The 24,396-nt window shown below is 46.8% G+C and overlaps 1 long non-coding RNA gene across 1 annotated transcript; it reads right to left on the reverse strand.

The window, feature by feature from the left end:
* Positions 1–269: 269 nt before the first annotated feature.
* Positions 270–3,017, reverse strand: LOC143775301 (uncharacterized). The gene is made up of 3 exons (XR_013215618.1): positions 2,315–3,017; positions 995–1,145; positions 270–531 (listed from the first exon to the last, which is right to left on the reverse strand). It is a non-coding gene; the product is annotated as an uncharacterized LOC143775301 (long non-coding RNA).
* Between the last annotated feature and the right edge of the window lie 21,379 nt (positions 3,018–24,396).

Below are 24,396 nucleotides of genomic sequence, written 5' to 3' on the forward strand. Positions count from 1 at the left end.
TCTATTATATGGTGTTTGATTCCCCTAGTGGACAGACCTCCCGCATTCTCAAGAACAGCCATAGGCATACCTTGTAGGAGAACCGAACACACAACACCGGCCATAGGGATAAAACATAACATAACTTTATCACACATAGATACAGTGCCTTGCAAAATTATTCAGCCCCCTGGAACATTTCAACCTTTTCCCACATATCATGCATGCTTCAAACATAAAGATACCAAATGTAAATTTTTGGTGAAGGATCAAGAACAAGTGGAACACAATTGTGAAGTTGAACGAAATTTATTGGATATTTTACATTTTTGTGTAAATTCAAAAACTGAAAAGTATAAACCACATTAAAGAAAAAAACAGATGATCGTGGGGCCATTGCTTCGTCTGGAACTTCCTGGTGGACAGGTTGCTCGGCTGCCGGAGGCCTTGCTTGTTCTTGGTCTTCCCCTTTATGTGGATTTTGAAGACCAGGAGGCTCCTGAGGGTCCATCTGTCCTGCCGGCAGCTCAGAGTGACTTGGAGATATGTTTCCTTCAGTTCAGGAACGTATGAGAGAGAAAAGATGAATGTGATGCAATAACAAAAAAAAGTAAAAACATGTATGAAGAGTCATGTAACACTGCAAACTGCACAAAGATGACCCACAATAACCTCAGTGCTGTAGTATTAAAGAGACTGCAAAACGGGGGATGGGAAAAGACCTGGGACTTGTCATTAATATGTCACTTTTTACCTGGTCTACAAAAAACGCACACACGATTCAATGGATCATAAAGAAATGTACAAAATGTATAAATGTATGGCAAGTGACAGATATTATGTATTGTGGAAGATAACCAGACTATTTTTTTAAATTAAGAGGTTAATGAATGTCTTTTATTCGGCCAATTGGAGCCTTCCAGAAAAGATCTACAACTGTGATAAATATAGTTACTAATGGAGCTGCCTACTGGATGCAAAGAACTGCAGCTCATGGAAGAATGAAACTTCTTACCTTCTCAGCCAATAACTTCTTCTATCGGTCCGGCTTGTCCGATGCAGCATCATCTCTGGACCCACAGCTTCTCGTTGTCTCCTGAAGCTGCTCCTCCTCTTCCATCCGGATTTGTATCTCCGAAAGGTACCCGGTGACAAGGACTTCTCACCTACAATTATTACACCCAACTCAATACCTGTCACACATTGTTAGGGGGTCTTCTACAACTTTTTATAGCACTCGGTTCAAAATAGTTTCTTTTTTCTCCTAAACAATCTGTCTGTCATTGACTTGTTCACCCCCAGCACGAGCTCTGGCAGAATATGGCTGTTCCTCGCTCCTCAGTGCCCGGTGCTGTAAGAGGTCGCACTGGGGAACAAATGATTCCTGGCCCCAACTACACTAATATTGTCTGCCCAGAATGCCCCCAAGTATTCCTCAAGTATTCCTCTGCTCGATGCCCCCACAAGCACAATGCTACCCTGCGGTGTCACTGCCCGGGACATGTTCCTTTATAGGTTTCTTCCAGCTGTTCACCAAGATGTGAAATAATCCGAGTACAGGGATTCCCATGTGTGAGTGCAGGGGTGGAGAGCAGCGAGGATCAGACAGGGAGAGGCCCATACACAGACTGCTCGTATATAGGGGACGAATCCTGCTGAAGCAACAAGAAACTTCTGGACTGGGGGTGAGACAGCTCTTCAGCACGGGGAGAGAAGGAGGCAGAATAAGATAATGAAGAATATTTAATACTTCGCAAGTCTGCAATGTGAGGAAGAGAATTACAAGATAAACGTTTAGTTCCTCTATAAACCAACAATCAGTAAGCTCGAAACCTTCAGCATCAACAACCGGAAAACCGACGCAAGGTCCACCTGTCACATCAGTGCTCCCGAGCCTAACCTAATCAGTAATCAGTACTGCACGCTCAATTGATTGATGGTGAAACTAAGTCAGTTCTTTCCCCATGGCGGCACTAGCTGACCATCCTGTCAAATAGGACACGGGGCTGAATCTTTCAGTACTTTCCCTGTTCCCCATCGTGGAACAAACATCCCTCTGCCTAGACGTACATCCAATCCCCTTTTTTTCCTTCCCATTTTACTTCCTTCATTTATTTCTCCTCCAATATTACTGGTAACTCCAAGTTTCACAGTTTGATCGTCTCATCTGCTGCCTTTACATGTGGGGGTGACAACAAACAGCCATAAACATCCTAAATCCTGATGACAAGGACCAGATCAGACAGTTTATTAACATGTTAATAATATTTCCTAACTTACTGCATTCCTCTTCATCTGGCCATACATCACCATTTAAAGAATCACAATCACTTACTTGTCTGCTGCGGCACTTCTTGGATTGATTTCTCGCTGCTACTTGTTCTTATTTTGCTGTTTTCTGTCCTTCAACCATCTTCTGCCTCTCACTGTCCACATCTTGTTGCACCGTCGCTGTTTTAATCCCTGTAACCAGAGATACTGTGCGAGTATGTTTTCACATGCGGCAATTTCAACACCCTTTACAGTTGGGGTGCCACCAGAGTGCCCCCTTTGTCATTGGCGTGCCACCTGTACATACCCTTTACCACTGGCGTGCCACCAGAGCACACCCTTTGCCGTTGGGGTGCCACTGGAACACACCCTTTGCCGTAGGCCCACCAGAGTGGCCCAATATATGACCTTTTGCCTTATTGCTTACCACCGGGGTTCCCATCTTAGGCTATTTTGCCACCGGGGTGCACTCTTTGGCCTTACTGCTTACCACCGGGGTGCCCATCTTAGGCTATTTTCCCACCGAGGTGCACTCTTTGGCCTTATTGCTTACCACCGGGGTGCCCATCTTAGGCTATTTTCCCACCGGGGTGCACTCTTTGGCCTTATTGCTTACCACCGGGGCACCCATCTTAGGCTATTTTGCCACCGGGGTGCACTCTTTGGCTTTCTTGCCATTGATGTGCCACCGAAGCACATCTTTTACCGTTGGTGTGCCATCGCAGCACACCTCTTTTCCGTTGGTGTGCCACCGGAGCACATTCTTTGCCATTGGCTTGTCACCGTAGCAGACCGTTTCTCGTTGGTCTGCCACCGGAGCAAACCCTTTGCCGTTGGCCTGCCATCGGAGCACACCATTTGCTGTTGGTCTGCCACCGAAGCACACCCTTTAACGATGGCCTGCCACCGGAGCACACCATTTCCCGTTTAGCTGCCACTGGAGCACAGCCTTTGACGTTGGCGTGCCACGGAGCACAACCTTGGTCTCTGGGGTACCACCAGAGCACACCGTTTACCATTAGGGTGCCACCGGAGCACACCCTTTACCGCTGGGGAGCAACCGAAGCACACCATTTACCGTTGGGGTGCCACCAGAGCACATCCTATACCATTGGGGTGCCACCGAAGCACACCCATTACCGTTGGGGTGCCATCGGAGCACTCCCTTTACCGTTGGGGTGCCACCAGAGCACAACTTTTACCGTTGGAGTGCCATCGGAGCACACTCTTTACCATTGGGGTGCCATCGAAGCAAACCCTTTGTCATTGGCCTGCCACCGAAGCACACCCTTTAACGCTGGCCTGCCACCGGAGCACACCATTGCCCGTTTGTCTGCCACTGGAGCACACCCTTTGACGTTGCTGTGACCCCATAGCACACCCTTTACCTTTGAGATGTGATCGAAGCACAACCTTTACCTTTGGGGTGCCATCGGAGCACACCCTTTACCGTTGGGGTGCCATCGGAGCACTCCCTTTACCGTTGGGGTGCCACCAGAGCACACCTTTTACCGTTGGGGTGCCATCGGAGCACACCCTTTACCGTTGGGGTGCCATCGAAGCAAACCCTTTGTCATTGGCCTGCCACCGGAGCACACCATTGCCCGTTTGTCTGCCACCGGAGCACACCCTTTGACGTTGCTGTGACCCCATAGCACACCCTTTACCTTTGAGATGTGACCAAAGCACAACCTTTACCTTTGGGGTGCCATCGGAGCACACCATATACCGTTGGGGTGCAAACGGAGCACACCCTTTACCGTTGGGGTGCCATCGGAGCACTCCTTTTACCATTGGGGTGCCACCAGAGCACACCTTTTACCGTTGGGGTGCCATCGGAGCACACCCTTTACTATTGGGGTGCCATCGAAGCAAACCCTTTGTCATTGGCCTGCCACCGGAGCACACCATTGCCCGTTTGTCTGCCACTGGAGCACACCCTTTGATGTTGCTGTGACCCCATAGCACACCCTTTACCTTTGAGATGTGACCGAAGCACAACCTTTACCTTTGGGGTGCCATCGGAGCACACCATATACCGTTGGGGTGCCAACGGAGCACACCCTTTACCGTTGGGGTGCCATCGGAGCACACCCTTTATCATTGGGGTGCCACCAGAGCACACATTTTACCGTTGGTGTGCCACCGGAACACACCCTTTGCCATTGGCGTGCCACCGAAACACACCATTTGCCGTAGGCCCACCAGAGTGGCCCAAAATATGACCTTTTGCCTTATTGCTTACCACCGGGGCGCCCATCTTAGGCTATTTTGCCACCGGGGTGCACTTTTTGGCCTTATTGCTTACCACCAGGGTGCCCATCTTAGGCTATTTTGCCACCGGGGTGCACTCTTTGGCCTTATTACTTACCACCGGGGCACCCATCTTAGGCTATTTTGCCACCGGGGTGCACTCTTTGGCCTTATTGCTTACCACCGGGGTGCCCATCTTAGGCTATTTTGCCACCGGGGTGCACTCTTTGGCCTTATTGCTTACCACCGGGGTTCCCATCTTAGGCTATTTTCCCTCTGGGGTGCACTCTTTGGCCTTATTGCTTACCACCGGGGTGCCCATCTTAGGCTATTTTCCCACCGGGGTGCACTCTTTGGCCTTATTGCTTACCACTGGGGTGCCCATCTTAGGCTATTTTCCCACCGGGGTGCACTCTTTGGCCTTATTGCTTACCACCGGGGTGCCCATCTTAGGCTATTTTCCCACCGGGGTGCACTCTTTGGCCTTATTGCTTACCACCGGGGCACCAATCTTAGGCTATTTTGCCACCGGGGTGCACTCTTTGGCTTTCTTGCCATTGATGTGCCACCGAAACACACCTTTTACCGTTGGTGTGCCATCGCAGCACACCTCTTTTCTGTTGGTGTGCCACCGAAGCACATTCTTTGCCGTTGGCTTGCCACCGTAGCAGACCGTTTCCAGTTGGTCTGCCACCGGAGCAAACCCTTTGCCGTTGGCCTGCCATCGGAGCACACCATTTGCCGTTGGTCTGCCACCGAAGCACACCCTTTAACGATGGCCTGCCACCGGAGCACACCATTTCCCGTTTAACTGCCACTGGAGCACAGCCTTTGATGTTGGCGTGCCACTAAGCACAACCTTGGCCTCTGGGGTACCACCAGAGCACACCGTTTACCATTGGGGTGGCACCGGAGCACACCCTTTACCGTTGGGGAGCAACCGAAGCACACCATTTACCGTTGGGGTGCCACAAGAGCACACCCTATACCATTGGGGTGCCACCGAAGCACACCCGTTACCGTTGAGGTGCCATCAGAGCACTCCTTTTAGCGTTGGGGTGCCACCAGAGCACACCCTTTACTGTTGGGGTGCCACCAGAGCACAACTTTTACCGTTGGGGTGCCATCGGAGCACACCCTTTACCGTTGGGGTGCCACCGAAGCAAACCCTTTGTCGTTGGCCTGCCACCGAAGCACACCCTTTAACGCTGGCCTGCCACCGGAGCACACCATTGCCCGTTTGTCTGCCACTGGAGCACACCCTTTGACATTGCTGTGACCCCGTAGCACATCCTTTACCTTTGAGATGTGACCGAAGCACAACCTTTACCGTTGGGGTGCCAACGGAGCACACCCTTTACAGTTGGGGTGCCATCGGAGCACACCCTTTATCATTGGGGTGCCACCAGAGCACACATTTTACCGTTGGTGTGCCACCGGAACACACCCTTTGCCGTTGGCATGCCACCGAAACACACCATTTGCCATAGGCCCACCAGAGTGGCCCAATATATGACCTTTTGCCTTATTGCTTACCACCGGGGTGCCCATCTTAGGCTATTTTCCCACCGGGGTGCACTCTTTGGCCTTATTGCTTACCACCGGGCTGCCCATCTTAGGCAATTTTGCAACCGGGGTGCAATCTTTGGCCTTATTGCTTACCACAGGGGTGCCCATCTTAGGCTATTTTCCCTCCGGGGTGCACTCTTTGGCCTTATTGCTTACCACCGGGGTGCCCATCTTAGGCTATTTTCCCACCGGGGTGCACTCTTTGGCCTTATTGCTTACCTCCGAGGCGCCCATCTTAGGCTATTTTCCCACCGGGGTGCACTCTTTGGCCTTATTGCTTACCACCGGGGCACCCATCTTAGGCTATTTTGCCACCGGGGTGCACTCTTTGGCTTTCTTGCCATTGATGTGCCACCGAAGCACACCTTTTACCGTTGGTGTGCCATCGCAGCACACCTCTTTTCCGTTGGTGTGCCACCGAAGCACATTCTTTGCCGTTGGCTTGCCACCGTAGCAGACCGTTTCCCGTTGGTCTGCCACCGGAGCAAACCCTTTGCCGTTGGCCTGCCATCGGAGCACACCATTTGCCGTTGGTCTGCCACCGAAGCACACCCTTTAACGATGGCCTGCCACCGGAGCACACCATTTCCCGTTTAACTGCCACTGGAGCACAGCCTTTGATGTTGGCGCGCCACTAAGCACAATCTTGGCCTCTGGGGTACCACCAGAGCACACCGTTTACCATTGGAGTGCCACCGGAGCACACCCTTTACCGTTGGGGAGCAACCGAAGCACACCATTTACCGTTGGGGTGCCACAAGAGCACACCCTATACCATTGGGGTGCCACCGAAGCACACCCGTTACCGTTGAGGTGCCATCGGAGCACTCCTTTTAGCATTGGGGTGCCACCAGAGCACACCCTTTACTGTTGGGGTGCCACCAGAGCACAACTTTTACCGTTGGGGTGCCATCGGAGCACACCCTTTACCGTTGGGGTGCCACCGAAGCAAACCCTTTGTCGTTGGCCTGCCACCGAAGCACACCCTTTAACGCTGGCCTGCCACCGGAGCACACCATTGCCCGTTTGTCTGCCACTGGAGCACACCCTTTGACATTGCTGTGACCCCGTAGCACATCCTTTACCTTTGAGATGTGACCGAAGCACAACCTTTACCGTTGGGGTGCCAACGGAGCACACCCTTTACCGTTGGGGTGCCATCGGAGCACACCCTTTATCATTGGGGTGCCACCAGAGCACACATTTTACCGTTGGTGTGCCACCGGAACACACCCTTTGCCGTAGGCCCACCAGAGTGGCCCAATATATGACCTTTTGCCTTATTGCTTACCACCGGGGTGCCCATCTTAGGCTATTTTCCCACCGGGGTGCACTCTTTGGCCTTATTGCTTACCACCGGGCTGCCCATCTTAGGCAATTTTGCAACCGGGGTGCAATCTTTGGCCTTATTGCTTATCACAGGGGTGCCCATCTTAGGCTATTTTCCCTCCGGGGTGCACTCTTTGTCCTTATTGCTTACCACCGGGGTGCCCATCTTAGGCTATTTTCCCACCGGGGTGCACTCTTTGGCCTTATTGCTTACCACCGGGGTGCCCATCTTAGGCTATTTTCCCACCGGGGTGCACTCTGTGGCCTTATTGCTTACCACCGGGGTGCCCATCTTAGGCTATTTTCCCACCGGGGTGCACTCTTTGGCCTTATTGCTTACCACCGGGCTGCCCATCTTAGGCAATTTTGCAACCGGGGTGCACTCTTTGGCCTTATTGCTTACCACCGAGGTGCCCATCTTAGGCTATTTTCCCACCGGGGTGCACTCTTTGGCCTTATTGCTTACCACCGGGATGCCCATCTTAGGCAATTTTGCAACCGGGGTGCAATCTTTGGCCTTATTACTTACCACCGGGGTGCCCATCTTAGGCTATTTTCCCTCCGGGGTGCACTCTTTGTCCTTATTGCTTACCACCGGGGTGCCCATCTTAGGCTATTTTCCCACCGGGGTGCACTCTTTGGCCTTATTGCTTACCACCGGGGTGCCCATCTTAGGCTATTTTCCCACCGGGGTGCACTCTTTGGCCTTATTGCTTACCACCGGGGTGCTTAGGCTATTTTCCCACCGGGGTGCACTCTTTGGCCTTATTGCTTACCACCGGGGTGCCCATCTTAGGCTATTTTCCCACCGGGGTGCACTCTTTGGCCTTATTGCTTACCACGGGGGTGCTTAGGCTATTTTCCCACCGGGGTGCACTCTTTGGCCTTATTGCTTACCACCGGGGTGCCCATCTTAGGCTATTTTGCCACCGGGGTGCACTCTTTGGCCTTATTGCTTACCACCGGGGTGCCCATCTTAGGCTATTTTCCCACCGGGGTGCACTCTGTGGCCTTATTGCTTACCACCGGGGTGCCCATCTTAGGCTATTTTCCCACCCGGGTGCACTCTTTGGCCTTATTGCTTACCACCGGGCTGCCCATCTTAGGCAATTTTGCAACCGGGGTGCAATCTTTGGCCTTATTGCTTACCACCGGGGTGCCCATCTTAGGCTATTTTCCCTCCGGGGTGCACTCTTTGTCCTTATTGCTTACCACCGGGGTGCCCATCTTAGGCTATTTTCCCACCGGGGTGCACTCTTTGGCCTTATTGCTTACCACCGGGGTGCCCATCTTAGGCTATTTTCCCTCCGGGGTGCACTCTTTGTCCTTATTGCTTACCACCGGGGTGCTTAGGCTATTTTCCCACCGGGGTGCACTCTTTGGCCTTATTGCTTACCACCGGGGCGCCCATCTTAGGCTATTTTCCCATCGGGGTGCACGCTTTGGCCTTATTGCTTACCACCGGGGTGCCCATCTTAGGCTATTTTCCCACCGGGGTGCACTCTTTGGCCTTATTGCTTACCACCGGGGTGCCCATCTTAGGCTATTTTCCCACCGGGGTGCACTCTTTGGCCTTATTGCTTACCACCGGGGTGCCCATCTTAGGCTATTTTCCCTCCGGGGTGCACTCTTTGTCCTTATTGCTTACCACCGGGGTGCCCATCTTAGGCTATTTTCCCACCGGGGTGCACTCTTTGGCCTTATTGCTTACCACCGGGGTGCCCATCTTAGGCTATTTTCCCACCGGGGTGCACTCTTTGGCCTTATTGCTTACCACCGGGGTGCCCATCTTAGGCTATTTTCCCACCGGGGTGCACTCTTTGGCCTTATTGCTTACCACCCGGGTGCCCATCTTAGGCTATTTTCCCACCTGGGTGCACTCTTTGGCCTTATTGCTTACCACCGGGGTGCTTAGGCTATTTTCCCACCGGGGTGCACTCTTTGGCCTTATTGCTTACCACCGGGGCGCCCATCTTAGGCTATTTTACCATCGGGGTGCACGCTTTGGCCTTATTGCTTACCACCGGGGTGCCCATCTTAGGCTATTTTCCCACCGGGGTGCACTCTTTGGCCTTATTGCTTACCACCGGGGCACCCATCTTAGGCTATTTTGCCACGGGGTGCACTCTTTGGCTTTCTTGCCATTGATGTGCCACCGAAGCACACCTTTTACCGTTGGTGTGCCATCGCAGCACACCTCTTTTCCGTTGGTGTGCCACCGGAGCACATTCTTTGCCGTTGGCTTGCCACCGTAGCAGACCGTTTCCCGTTGGTCTGCCACCGGAGCAAACCCTTTGCCGTTGGCCTGCCATCGGAGCACAACATTTGCCGTTGGTCTGCCACCGAAGCACACCCTTTAACGATGGCCTGCCACCGGAGCACACCATTTCCCATTTAGCTGCCACTGGAGCACAGCCTTTGACGTTGGCGTGCCACGGAGCACAACCTTGGCCTCTGGGGTACCACCAGAGCACACCGTTTACCGTTAGGGTGCCACCGGAGCACACCCTTTACCATTGGGGAGCAACTGAAGCACACTATTTACCATTGGGGTGCCACCAGAGCATATCCTATACCATTGGGGTGCCACCGTAGCACACCCGTTACCGTTGGGGTGCCATCGGAGCACTCCCTTTACCGTTGGGGTGCCACCAGAGCACACCTTTTACCCCTGGGGTGCCACCGGAGCACACCCTTTACCTTTGGGGTGCCACCAGAGCACACCTTTTACCCCTGGGGTGCCACCGGAGCACACCCTTTACCGTTGGGGTGCCACCAGAGCACACCCGTTACCGTTGGGGTGCCATCGGAGCACTCCCTTTACCATTGGGGTGCCACCAGAGCACACCTTTTACCCCTGGGGTGCCACCGGAGCACACCCTTTACCTTTGGGGTGCCACCAGAGCACACCTTTTACCCCTGGGGTGCCACCGGAGCACACCCTTTACCGTTGGGGTGCCACCAGAGCACACCTTTTACTGTTGGGGTGCCACCAGAGCACACCCTTTACCGTTGGGGTGCCACCCGAGCACACCTTATACCGTTGGGGTGCCACCGGAGCACACCCTTTACCGTTGGGGTGCCATCGCAGCACACCCTTTACTGTTGTGGTGCCACCGGAGCACACCTTCTACCGTTGGGGTGCCACCGAAGCACATCCTTTTCCCCTTTACTGTTGGGGTGCCACCAGAGCACATTGTTTCCCGTTTGTGTGCCACCGTAGCACACATAGCCTTCCATTTAATATACTGGGCCTCACATAGCTTTCTATTTAATTATGGATCCCACATAGCCCTCCATTTAATTTATTGGGCCCCACATAACCTTCCAAATAGTACAATAAGTCCCACATAGCCTTTTATTAAATTTATTGGCCCCCACATAGCCTTGCAATTACCGTATATACTCGAGTATAAGCCGAGATTTTCAGCCCAAATTTTTGGGCTGAAAGTGCCCCTCTCGGCTTATACTCGAGTCATTATCGGCCGTGGGGTCGGCGGGTGAGGGGGAGAGAGGACTGTCGCATACTCACCTATTCCCGGCACTCCTGGCGCTCCCCCTGCCCGTCCCATGGTCTTCGGTGCCGCAGCTCTTCCCCTGTTCAGCGGTCACATGGGACCGCTCATTAAAGTTATGAATATGGACTCCACTCCCATAGGGGTGGAGCCGCATATTCATTCCTCTAATGTGCGGTAACGGTGACCGCTGACAGAGGAAGAGGCTGCGGCACCTGGAGGCCAGCTGTCCGGGATAAGGAGCCAGGGACGCCGGGAGCAGGTAAGTATGTCATAGTTATCTGTCCGCGTTCCACACGCCAGGCGCCGCTCCGTCTTCCGTACTAATCTGCGCGCCGCCCTCTGCCTGAACAGTCAGTGCGGAGAGACGCCGAGACGGGACGCTGAGGAGCTGCTGCTGGCAGCAAGAGAGGTATGTCATTTTTTTTTTTTATTGCAGCAGCAGCATTATATATTGCACAGATTTATATGGAGCATCTATGGGGCCATAATGAACGGTGCAGAGCATTCTATATGGCACAGCTTTATGTGGAGCATCTATGGGACCATAATGAATGGTGCAGAGCATTATATATGGCACAGCTTTATGTGGAGCATCTATGGGACCATAATGAACGGTGCAGAGCATTATATGTGGCATAGCTTTATATGGAGCATCTATGGGGCCATAATGAACAGTATGGAGCATCTATTTTTATTTTTTAAATTCACCGGTAGCTGCTGCATTTTCCACCCTAGGCTTATACTCCAGTCAATAAGTTTTCCCAGTTTTTTGTGGCAAAATTAGGGGGGTCGGCTTATACTCGGGTCGGCTTATACTCGAGTATATACGGTAATTTATTGGACCCCACTTAACTCTCCAACTAAGAAAATTGGTCCCACATAGACTTCCAATTAACATATTGGGTCCAAAGTAGTCTATTTAATATAATGGCTCCCACATAACCGTCCTTTTAATAAATTGGGCATCACGTAGCCTTCCAATTAATATAATGGGACCCATATGATTCTTATTTTAATATATTTGGCCCCACATAGCCTTCCAATTATTATAATAGATCCCACATAGCCTTCCATTTAATACATTAGGCCTTACATAACATTCAGTTTAATATTTTGGGCCTCATTTAATATAATAGGAACTATATATCCATCCATTTATAATGGGCACCACATAACCTTCCATTTAATGTATTTTAATAGGCCCCACATAGCCTTACATTTAATCTATTGGGCCCCATATAGCCTTTTATTTAATTTGATGGGCCACACATAGCCTTCTCATTTTAATCTAATTTTAATATAATTGGTGCTACAAAGCCTTCCATTTAATATTGTGGGCAGCACATAGCATTCTATTTAATAAAATGAGCCCCACATAGCCTTCCATTTAATATAATGGGCCTCACATAGCTTCCAATTAATATAATGGACCCCACATAATTTTTAATTTGCTACAATGGGCCCAACATAGCCTTCCATTTAATGTAATTGGACCCACATAGCCTTTCATTGAATTTAATGGGGTAACATAGCCCTCTATTTAAATTTAATGGGGCCAACATAACCCTCTATTTAATATAGTGGGCCAAACATAGCCTATTCCCTAAAAATATTTGACCCCACATAGCTCTTTTTTAATATAATGGGACCCACATAACTCTCCAACTAATATAATGGGTCCCACATAGGTTTTTGTTTAATATACTGTGCCCCCACATATCCTTCCATTTATTATAATGGTCCCCACATAATTCTTCATTTAATATAATGGGCCCCACATACAGTGCCTTGCGAAAGTATTCGGCTCCCTGGAACTTTTCAACCTTTTCCCACATATCATGCTTCAAACATAAAGATACCAAATGTAAATTTTTGGTGAAGAATCAACAACAAGTAGAACACAATTGTGAAGTTGAGCGAAATTTATTGGTTATTTTAAATTTTTGTGGAAAATCAAAAACTGAAAAGTGGGGCGTGCAATATTATTCGGACCCTTTAACTTAACCCCTTTCTGACATTGGACGTACTATCCCGTCGAGGTGGGGTGGGCCCGTATGACCACCGACGGGATAGTACGTCTGTCGCAGCTGACATCCGGCACTATGTGCCAGGAGCGGTCACGGACCGCCCCCGGCACATTAACCCCCGGCACACCGCGATCAAACATGATCGCGGTGTGCCGGCGGTACAGGGAAGCATCGCGCAGGGAGGGGGCTCCCTGCGTGCTTCCCTGAGACCCCCGGAGCAACACGATGTGATCGCGTTGCGGCGAGGGTCTCTTACCTCCTCCTCGCTGCAGGTGCCCGGATCCAAGATGGCCGCGGCATCCGGGTCCTGCAGGGAGGGAGGTGGCTTACCAAGTGCCTGCTCAGAGCAGGCGCTTGGTAAGCCTGCAGTGCTGTAAGTCAGATCGGTGATCTGACAGAGTGCTGTGCAAACTGTCAGATCAGCGATCTGTGATGTCCCCCCCTGGGACAAAGTAAAAAAGTAAAAAAAAAAAATTCCACATGTGTAAAAAAAAAAAAAAATCCTAAATAAAGAAAAAAAAATAAAATATTATTTCCATAAATACATTTCTTTATCTAAATAAAAAAAAAAACAATAAAAGTACACATATTTAGTATCGCCGCGTCCGTAACGACCCCACCTATAAAACTATATCACTAGTTAACCCCTTCAGTGAACACCGTAGGGAAAAAAAATGAGGCAAAAAACGCTTTATTATCATACCGCCGAACAAAAAGTGGAATAACACGCGATCAAACAGACGGATATAAATACCCATGGTACCGCTGAAAACGTCATCTTGTCCCGCAAAAAACGAGCTGCCATACAGCGTCATCAAAGAAAAAATAAAAAAGTTATAGTCCTCAGAGTAAAGCGATGCCAAAATAATTATTTATTCTATAAAATAGTTTTTATCGTATAAAAGCGCCAAAACATAAAAAAATGATATAAATGAGGTATCGCTGTAATCATACTGACCCGAAGAATAAAACTACTTTATCAATTTTACCAAACGTGGAACGATATAAATGCCTCCCCCAAAAGAAATTTATGAATAGCTGTTTTTTTGTCATTCTGCCTCACAAAAATCGGAATAAAAAGCGATCAAAAACTGTCACGTGTCAGAAAATGTTACCATTAAAAACGTCAACTCGTCCCGCAAAAAAACAAGACCTCACATGACTCTGTGGACCAAAATATGGAAAAATTATAGGTCTCAAAATGTGGAGACGCAAAAACTTTTTTGCTATAAAAAGCGTCTTTTGTTGTGTGACGGCTGCCAATCATAAAAATCCGCTATAAAAAATGCTATAAAAGTAAATCAAACCCCCCTTCATCACCCCTTTAGTTAGGGAAAAATAATGAAATTTAAAAAAAGGTATTTATTTCCATTTTCCCAGTAGGGCTAGGGTTAGGGCTAGGGTTAGGGTTAGGGCTAGGGTTAGGGCTAGGGTTAGGGTTAGGGTTAGGGTTAAGGCTAGGGTTAGGGATAGGGTTGGAGCTTACATTTACGGTTGGGATTTGGGTTGGGAGTTAGGGGTGTGTCAGGGTTAGGGGTGTGGTTAGGGTTACCGTTGGGATTAGGGTTAGGGGTGTGTTTGGATTAGGGTTTCAGTTAGAATTGGGGAGTTTCCACTGTTTAGGCACATCAGGGGCTCTCCAAACGCGACATGGCGTCTGATCTCAATTCCAGCCAATTCTGCATTGAAAAAGTAAAACAGTGCTCCTTCCCTTCCGAGCTTTCCCGTGTGCCCAACAGGGGTTTACCCCAACATATTGTCCATCAGTGTACTCGGGACAAATTGGACAACAACTTTTGGGGTCCAAGTTCTCTTGTTACCCTTGGGAAAATATAAATTTGGGGGGCTAAAAATCATTTTGTGGGAAAAAAAAGATTTTTTATTTTCACGGCTCTGCGTTATAAACTGTAGTGAAACACTTGGGGGTTCAAAGTTCTCACAACACATCTAGATAAGTTCCTTGGGAGGTCTAGATTCCAATATGGGGTCACTTGTGGGGGGTTTCTACTGTTTGGGTACATCAGGGGCTCTGCAAATGCACCCTGACGCCTGCAAACCAATCCATCTAAGTCTGCATTCCAAATGGCGCTCCTTCTCTCCCGAGCTCTGCCATGTGCCCAAACAGTGGTCCCCCCCCACATATGGGGTATCAGCGTACTCAGGACAAATTGGACAACAACTTTTGGTGTCCAATTTATCCTGTTACCATTGTGAAAATACAAAACTGGGGGCTAAAAAATCATTTTTGTGAAAAAAAAAAAAAGAATTTTTATTTTCACGGCTCTGCGTTATAAACTGTAGTGAAACGCTTGGGGGATCAAAGCTCTCAAAACACATCTAGATAAGTTCCTCTACTTTCCAAAATGGTGTCACTTGTGGGGGGGTTTAATGTTTAGGCACATCAGGGGCTCTCCAAACGCGACATGGCGTCCCATCTTAATTCCAGTCAATTTTGCATTGAAAAGTCAAATGGGCGCTCTGCCATGCGCCCAAACAGTCGTTTACCCCCACATATGGGGTATCGGCGTACTCAGGACAAATTGCACAACAACTTTTGTGGTCTAATTTCTTCTCTTACCCTTGGGAAAATAAAAAATTGGGGGCGAAAAGGTAATTTTTGTGAAAAAATATGATTTTTTATTTTTACGGCTCTGCATTATAAACTTCTGTGAAGCACTTGATGGGTCAAAGTGCTCACCACACATCTAGATAAGTTCCTTAGGGGGTCTACTTTCCAAAATGGTGTCACTTGTGGGGGGTTTCAATGTTTAGGCACATCAGGGGCTCTCCAAACGCAACATGGCGTTCCATCTCAATTCCAGTCAATTTTGCATTGAAAAGTCAAATGGCGCTCCTTCCCTTCCGAGCTCTGCGGTGCGCCCAAACAGTGGTTTACCCCCACATATGGGGTATCAGCGTACTCAGCACAAATTGTACAACAACTTTTGGGGTCCATTTTCTCCTGTTACCCTTGGTATAATAAAACAAATTGGAGCTGAAATAAATTTTGTGCAAAAAAAATTTAAATATTAATTTTTATTTAAACATTCCAAAAATTCCTGTGAAACACCTGAAGGGTTAATACATTTCTTGAATGTGGTTTTGAGCACCTTGAGGGGTGCAGTTTTTAGAATGGTGTCACACTTGGGTATTTTCTGTCATATAGACCCCTCAAAATGACTTCAAATGAGATGTTGTCCCTAAAAAAAAATTGTGTTGTAAAAATGAGAAATTGCTGATCAACTTTTAACCCTTATAACTCCCTAACAAAAAAAAATTTTGGTTCCTAAATTGTGCTGATGTAAAGTAGACATGTGGGAAATGTTACCTATTAAGTATTTTGTGTGACATATCTCTGTGATTTAAGGGCATAAAAATTAAAAGTTGGAAAATTGCGAAATTTTCAAAATTTTCGCCAAATTTCCATTTTTTTCACAAATAAACGCAAGTTATATCGAAGAAATTTTACCACTATCATGAAGTACAATATGTCACGAGAAAACACTGTCAGAATCACCGGGATCTGTTGAAGCGTTCCAGAGTTATAACCTCATAAAGGGACAGTGGTCAGAATTGTAAAAATTGGCCCGGTCATCAACGTGCAAACCACCCTTGGGGGTAAAGGGGTTAATACTATGTTGCGCTTCCTTTTCCAGCAATTACAGGTGTAGGTCGCTTGGGGTATGTCTCTATCAGTTTTTTGTACATCGAGAGACTGAAATTCTTGCCCATTCTTCCTTGGCAAACAGCTCGAGCTCAGTGAGGTTTGATGGAGATCATTTGTGAACAGCAGTTTTCAGCTCTTTCCACAGATTCTCGTTTGGATTGAGGTCTGGACTTTGACTTGGCCATTCTAACAGCTGGATACGATTATTTGTGAACCATTCCATTGTAGAATTTGCTTTATGTTTGGGATCATTGTCTTGTTGGAAGACAAATCTCCGTCCCAGTCTCAGGTATTTTACAGACTCCAACAGGCTTTCTTCAAGAATCGTCCTGTATTTGGCTCCATCCATTTTCCCATCAATTTTAACCATCTTCCCTGTCCCTGCTGAAGAAAAGCAGGCCCAAACCATGATGCTGCTACCACCATGTTTGACAGTGGGGATGGTGTGTTCAGGATGATGAGCTGTGTTGCCATATCATTTGGCATTGTTGCCAAAAAGTTTGATTTTGGTTTCATCTAACCAGAGCACCTTCTTCCACATGTTTGGTGTGTCTCCCAGGTGGCTTGTTGCAAACTTTAAACAACACTTTTTATGGATATCTTTGAGAAATGACTTTCTTCTTGCCACTCTTCCATAAAGGCCAGATTTGTGCAGTGTACGACTAATTGTTGTCTTATGGACAGACTGTCCCACCTCAGCTGTAGATCTCTGCAGTTCATCCAGAGTGATCATGGGCCTCTTGGCTGCATCTCTGATCAGTCTTCTCCTTGTTTGAGATGAAAGTTTAGAGGGATGGCCGGGTCTTGCTAGATTTGCAGTGGTATGATACATCTTCCATTTCAATATGATCGCTTGCACAGTGCTCCTTGGGATGATTAAAGTTTTGGAAATCATTTTGTATCCAAATCCGGCTTTAAACTTCTCCACAACAGTATCATGGACCTGCCTGTTGTGTTCCTTGGTCTTCATGATGCTCTCTGTGCTTCAAACAGAACCCTGAGATTATCACAGAGCAGGTGCATTTATACGGAGACTTGATTACACACAGGTGGATTATATTTATCATTAGGCATTTGGGACAACATCGGATCATTCAGAGATCCACAATGAACTTCTGGAGTGAGTTTGATGCACTGAAAGTAAAGGGGGCGAATAATATTGCATGCCCCACTTTTCAGTTTTTTAGCGCTTCCTTTATTATATTAGGCCTCACATAATGCTCCATTTATTATAATGAGCCCCACATAGTCCTCCTAATAGTATAATAGGCACCATGGAGCTTTCCATTATATTGGCCCCCACATAACCCTCCTAATAGTATAATAGGCACCACATAGCTTTCCAGTTAATATAATGAGTCCCACATGAGCCTTAGTTTAATACAATGTCCCTCACACAGATTTTATGGTAATATATTGGCCCCCACATAACCCTCCAGTTTATACACTGGAGTAGCTCTCTTTCTTCTCTTTTTTACCTAGTCCAGTCTTTCATGACGACTTCCAGCCATGACTCGTCTTTGTAGAGTTTGCCCTCCAGGTCTCTGCTGCTCCGCACTTTTCAGCAGATCACCGCACTCCTGAAAAACAACAATGTTACATATATAAGGGAATAGAATAAAAAATGCCGCCAGCGTGTCTCCGAATGTAACTATGCTCCCCACTGCGCCCATGAATATATCATTCCCCACAGTGTACCCTGCGCTGCAGTGAGAATATACATTAGTGACCAGCATTGTGCCCCCATTATAAATATACATTCAGGGGTCCCTGATACAACGGATACAGCCGCGCTGCTGCAGGAATCCGTCCTGCTCGCTGCCCGGCGCCTGATCTGTGACGCCGGTGGGATGATGATTTCATCGCTGTGCCGCCTGCGTTCTTCAACATGAGCTCAAGTGGAAAAAGAGAAAGCAGCAATTGGAGCCGCATGGAAGAGTCAGGGGGATACTGATATTTTATTGCTTTACTATGCAGAGTGACTCATTAATTATTATTCACAGTGACCCTCCATCCTGGGACTGAGAAGTGTCCGTACATTTGTCACCGCGTCTGGTGTCCTCCGTTTGTCTCCCACAGTCTCCTCCGCTCAGATCAGTGTTCTGGTCCAGATCCAAGATGGCCACCACAATGGCATGGGGAGGGGGGGGCGCAGTGAGTCCAAAGCTCCCATCAGACAATGCCCATCAGAAAGAAGAGGTCGGACATTTATTCACTATGAGCGCTCTACTGGACAATCATATTTATCATCGGCCCTACAAGATCCCGTCCTGGACTGTGCTGGGATCTATGACCATGGGCCACGGGGGGATCAGGCCCCTCATGGTGGATCACACTCCTCATAATCCGCCACTGATAGAAGATACATAAGATAAGAATGGTCCCTTATGTGTTAGGGGCTGGCGGGGTCCTTTACAGCGGCTCTCCCACTAGTTCAACCTTCTTTCCTCTTTCAACAAAATATTTAGAAATATAAAAAGTAAAACACAAAAATCATTTTTTTCTTACATTATAACTTGATTTAATTAAAAAATAGCAACAAGAAAAAAAAAACTAAACCTGATTGAGATCACAGAGAGCAAACAACCCAAACTGTGCAACGATCACATGATTTATCCGGCACAAAAACAGGATCAAAATAACATAGTGATAATTAATGATAAAGTTCTAGTTTTTTTTTTCATTTTGTCTCCTACATAACATAAAGCATTCACTATAACAGATCGTACAAGGTTCTCCTAAGGACGGCCTCACACTCAGCGTATGTAAATACGGTCCGTTTTTTACGGCCGTAATACGCAGAAAAGTCCCCAAAATAGTGATCCGTATGTCATCCGTAGGCAGGGTGTGTCAGCGTATTTTGCGCATGGCATTCTCCGTATGTAATCCGTATGGCATCCGTACTGCGATATTTTCTCGCAGGCTTGCAAAACCGACATCTAATGGATTTATGTGCTCAAATGTTCGTTAAAACATATATACAGTATATATACACTCACCGGCCACTTTATTAGGTACACCATGCTAGTAACGGGTTGGACCCCCTTTTGCCTTCAGAACTGCCTCAATTCTTCGTGGCATAGATTCAACAAGGTGCTGGAAGCATTCCTCAGAGATTTTGGTCCATATTGACATGATGGCATCACACAGTTGCCGCAGATTTGTCGGCTGCACATCCCAAAGATGCTCCATACAAGGCAGGATGGATCCATGCTTTCATGTTGTTTACGCCAAATTCTGACCCTACCATCCGAATGTCGCAGCAGAAATCGAGACTCATCAGACCAAGCAACATTTTTCCAATCTTCTACTGTCCAATTTCGATGAGCTTGTACAAATTGTAGCCTCAGTTTCCTGTTCTTAGCTGAAAGGAGTGGTACCCGGTGTGGTCTTCTGCTGCTGTAGCCCATCTGCCTCAAAGTTCGACGCACTGTGCGTTCAGAGATGCTCTTAGGCCTACCTTGGTTGTAACGGGTGGCGATTTGAGTCACTGTTGCCTTTCTATCAGCTCGAACCAGTCTGCCCATTCTCCTCTGACCTCTGGCATCAACAAGGCATTTCCGCCCACAGAACTGCCGCTCACTGGATTTTTTTTCTTTTTCGGACCATTCTCTGTAAACCCTAGAGATGGTTGTGCGTGAAAATCCCAGTAGATCAGCAGTTTCTGAAATACTCAGACCAGCCCTTCTGGCACCAACAACCATGCCACGTTCAAAGGCACTCAAATCACCTTTCTTCCCCATACTGATGCTCGGTTTGAACTGCAGGAGATTGTCTTGACCATGTCTACATGCCTAAATGCACTGAGTTGCCGCCATGTGATTGGCTGATTAGAAATTAAGTGTTAACAAGAAGTTGGACAGGTGTACCTAATAAAGTGGCCGGTGAGTGTATATATATATATGTCATTGAGACACATATATATATATTCTGTATTTATATTTAATTCAGCACGATATATGTGAAAAGCCGGTAGTTCAATTGCCGGCTTTTCATTTCTCCTTCACAAACCCGACATGATATGAGACATGGTTTACGTACAGTAAACCATCTCATATCCCCTTTTTTTTGCATATTCCACACTACTAATGTTAGTAGTGTGTATGTGCAAAATTTGGGTGCTGTAGCTGCTAAAATAAAGGGTTAAATGGCAGAAAAAATTGGCGTGGGCTCCCGCGCAATTTTATCCACCAGAGTGGTAAAGCCAGTGACTGAGGGCACATATTAATAGCCTAGAGAGGGTCCATGGTTATTGGTCCCTCCTGGCTACAAACATCTGCCCCCAGCCACCCCAGAAAAGGCACATCTGGAAGATGTGCCTATTCTGGCACTTGGCCACTCTCTTCCCACTCCCGTGTAGTGGTGGGATATGGGGTAATGAAGGGTTAATGTCACCTTGCTATTGTAAGGTGACATTAAGCCAGATTAATAATGGAGGGGCGTCAATTATGACACCTATCCATTATTAATCCAATTGTATGAAAGGGTTAAAAAAACACACACACATTATTAAAAAGTATTTTAATGAAATAAACACACAGGTTGTTTTAATATTTTATTGCTCTCTCAATCCACCTGAAGACCCTCGCTCGGCAAAATAATAAACCAACAATATACATACCTTCTGTTGATCTGTCACGTCCCATGAAGTAAATCCATCTGAAGGGGTTAAATCATTTTACAGGCAGGAGCTGTGCTAAAGCACTCGCTCATGCCTGTAAACCCCGGGTGCTGAAAGGAAAGCTGGGTGATCTGTACTTACATTGAGTCGCGGTGAGGCGCCCTCTGCTGGATGAACTCATATGAACTCGAGCGTGGGAACTTTTCCAAGGCTCCAGTTCATGAGGACATACAGCAGAGGGCGCCTCACCGCAACTCAAGGTAAGTACAGGACAATCCCCTGCTTTCCATTCAGTACTCGGGGTTTTACAGGCACGAGCGAGTGCATTAGCACAGCTCCTGGCTGTAAAATGATTTAACCCCTTCAGATGGACTTACTTTGTGGGACATAACGACGGAAGGTATGGAATATTGTTTTTTTTTTTATTTTTCCTTTGTTACAGAACGAGGGTCTTCAGTTGGATTACCAGTCTAATAAAATATTACAACACCCTGTGTCTTTATTTCATTAAAGGACTTTGTAATAATGTGTGTGTCTTTTTATTAACCATTTCGTACTATTGTATTAATAATGGATAGGTGTCATAATTGACGCCTCTCCATTATTAATGTGGCTAAATGTCACCTTACAATAGCAAGGTGACATTAACCCTTCATTACCCCATATCCCACCGCTACACGGGAGTGGGAAGAGAGTGGCCAAGTCACACTGCTGGTCCGTGTGGAATCCGTATTTTTCTCACCCCCATAGACTTTTATTGGCGATTTTTTTGCACAATACGGTGACAAACGCAGCATGCTGCGATTTTCTACGGCCGTACAAGACCGTATATTACGGATACGTAATATACGGCAGATATGAGCTGGGCCATAGAGAATCATTGGGCCGTGTGTAATGCGAATTTTACGGACGTAGTTTATGCGCTCATACGTCCGTAAAACTCGCTAGTGTGAGGCCGGCCTAAGGGGCCAAGAAAAGAATTAAGAAATACTTAAAAATATATTTAAAAATAAAAAGCATAAAAGTGTGAATGGTCCCTTCTCCTGATCCAAAAATAAAGAAATAAAAACAGTGTAAAGACTCAGCACATTTGGTATCGCAGCGTCCGTATAAGTCCGATCTTCAAAAATATAAAATTATTTATATAGAGATGATAAGTGACATAAACAAGAAAATCAAAAAGCTCCAAAAATTCATAAAAAGACATCATAACGCCGTATGGACCCAAACTGGTGCCACTAAAAACTCCTGCGAGCCCCATAAAAAAAAGCCCCAAGCTCCCAGAAAATTAGGGTCAGAAAATGGCGACAGAAACCAGAGTTTTTTACAAAGTTTTTATGTTTTTAAAAGCAATAAATTAGGCAAATATTTGTATAAATTTGGTGAAAAAGAGAAGAAGGTATAAGAGAAACCACCGGCAGAATTATGTTTTTTTCACCATTTCACTTGGATTTTTCCCATTTTCCAGCACATTATAGGGTACAGTGAATGGTGTCATTAGCCTCTTTACGACATTGAGCGTAATAATAAGCCGATGTCTGACTCCCTCCCTTTGATGTGGGCTCTGGCACTGATCTCACATCTTTTTTTTTCGGCACATGTCAGCTGTTTTGAACAGCTGACATATGCTTCTATCAGCTGTGGGTGGAATCACGATCCACCCGTGGCTGTTAACTAGTTAAATGCCACTGCCATACTGTGACAGCGGCATTTAATGCGTGCTTCCCGCAAGTGCTCCGGAAATCCCGCCCATTGTGACCCCGTCACGTGATTACGGGTCACCGATGGGTCAGCATGACAACCAAAGGTCTCCAGCAGACCTCTATGGTTGTCACTGTCAGATTACTATGAGCTCTGCACGGCGATCAGCGCTCATAGCAAGTGAGCAATTCTGCTATATACTGGTGATCTGATCATCGCCTGTATGTAGCAGAGCCGATCGGGTTATGGCATCTTCTAGTCTACCATATAGACTATTAAAGCATGCCAAAGGGGAAAAAAATATTTTTAAAAATATGAAGAAAAACAAGAAAAATATAAAAGTTCAAATCAACCCCCCTTTCGTCCCTTTGAAAATAAAACAATAAAAAAAAAAATATAAACATACAGTGGGAAAAAAAATTATTTAGTCAGCCACCAATTGTGCAAGTTCTTCCACTTAAAAAGATGAGAGAGGCCTGTAATTGACATCATAGGTAGACCACAACTATGAGAGTCAAAATGAGAAAACCAATCCAGAAAATCACCTTGTCTGATTTGGCAAGATTTATTTTGCAAATTATGGTGGAAAATAAGTATTTGGTCACCTAAAAACATGCAAGGCTCTCACAGACCTGTACCTTCTTCCCCACTGTATTTGGTATCGCCGAGTTCAGAATCGCCCGATGTATCAATATGAAAAAAGAATTAACCCGATCTCTAAACAGCATAATGAGAAAAAAGTCAAAACGCCAAAATTACGTTATTTTGGTCACCACCTTGCATTAAAATGCAATAACAAACGATCGAAAAATCGTATCTGCACCAAAATGGTATCCTTAAAAACGTCAGCTCAGCGTGCCAAAAATAAGCCGTCACCCAACCCGAGATCACCAAAAATGGCGCAATTTTTTATTAATTGTTTTTAACAAAGTTTGGATTTTTTTTTCACCACTTAGATAAAAAAGAACCTAGACATGTTTGGTGTCTATAAACTCATAATGACCTGGAGAATCATAATGGCAGGTCAGTTTTAGCATTTAGTGAACATTTAAAAAAAAAAACAAAAAGAAAAACCAACAACTGTGGGACTGCACTTTTTTTTCCAGTTTCACCACAGTTGGATTTTTTTTCCCCATTTTCCAGTACACAACATGTTAAAACCATTGGGATCATTCAAAAATACAACTTGTCCCACAAAAAAACAAGCCATCACATGGCCATATTGACCGAAAAATAAAAAAGTTATGGCTCTGGGAAGAAGGGGAGCAAAAAACTAAAATGCAAAAACAACAATACCTCAGGGGATTAAGGGGTTAATAAGTAAAACTCGTCCCGCAAGAATCAGCCTCACACGGCGATGGGGGCGGAAAATAATAACGTTATAGCCCCGATTCATCAAAGCTTTTATGGGAGAAAACAGAAATGTCCTCCCTGTCAGGAAGGGGTTAATGTGGAGAGATA

Source organism: Ranitomeya variabilis, chromosome 5, assembly GCF_051348905.1.
Source record: "Ranitomeya variabilis isolate aRanVar5 chromosome 5, aRanVar5.hap1, whole genome shotgun sequence".
NCBI classification, from domain to species: Eukaryota; Metazoa; Chordata; class Amphibia; order Anura; family Dendrobatidae; genus Ranitomeya; species Ranitomeya variabilis.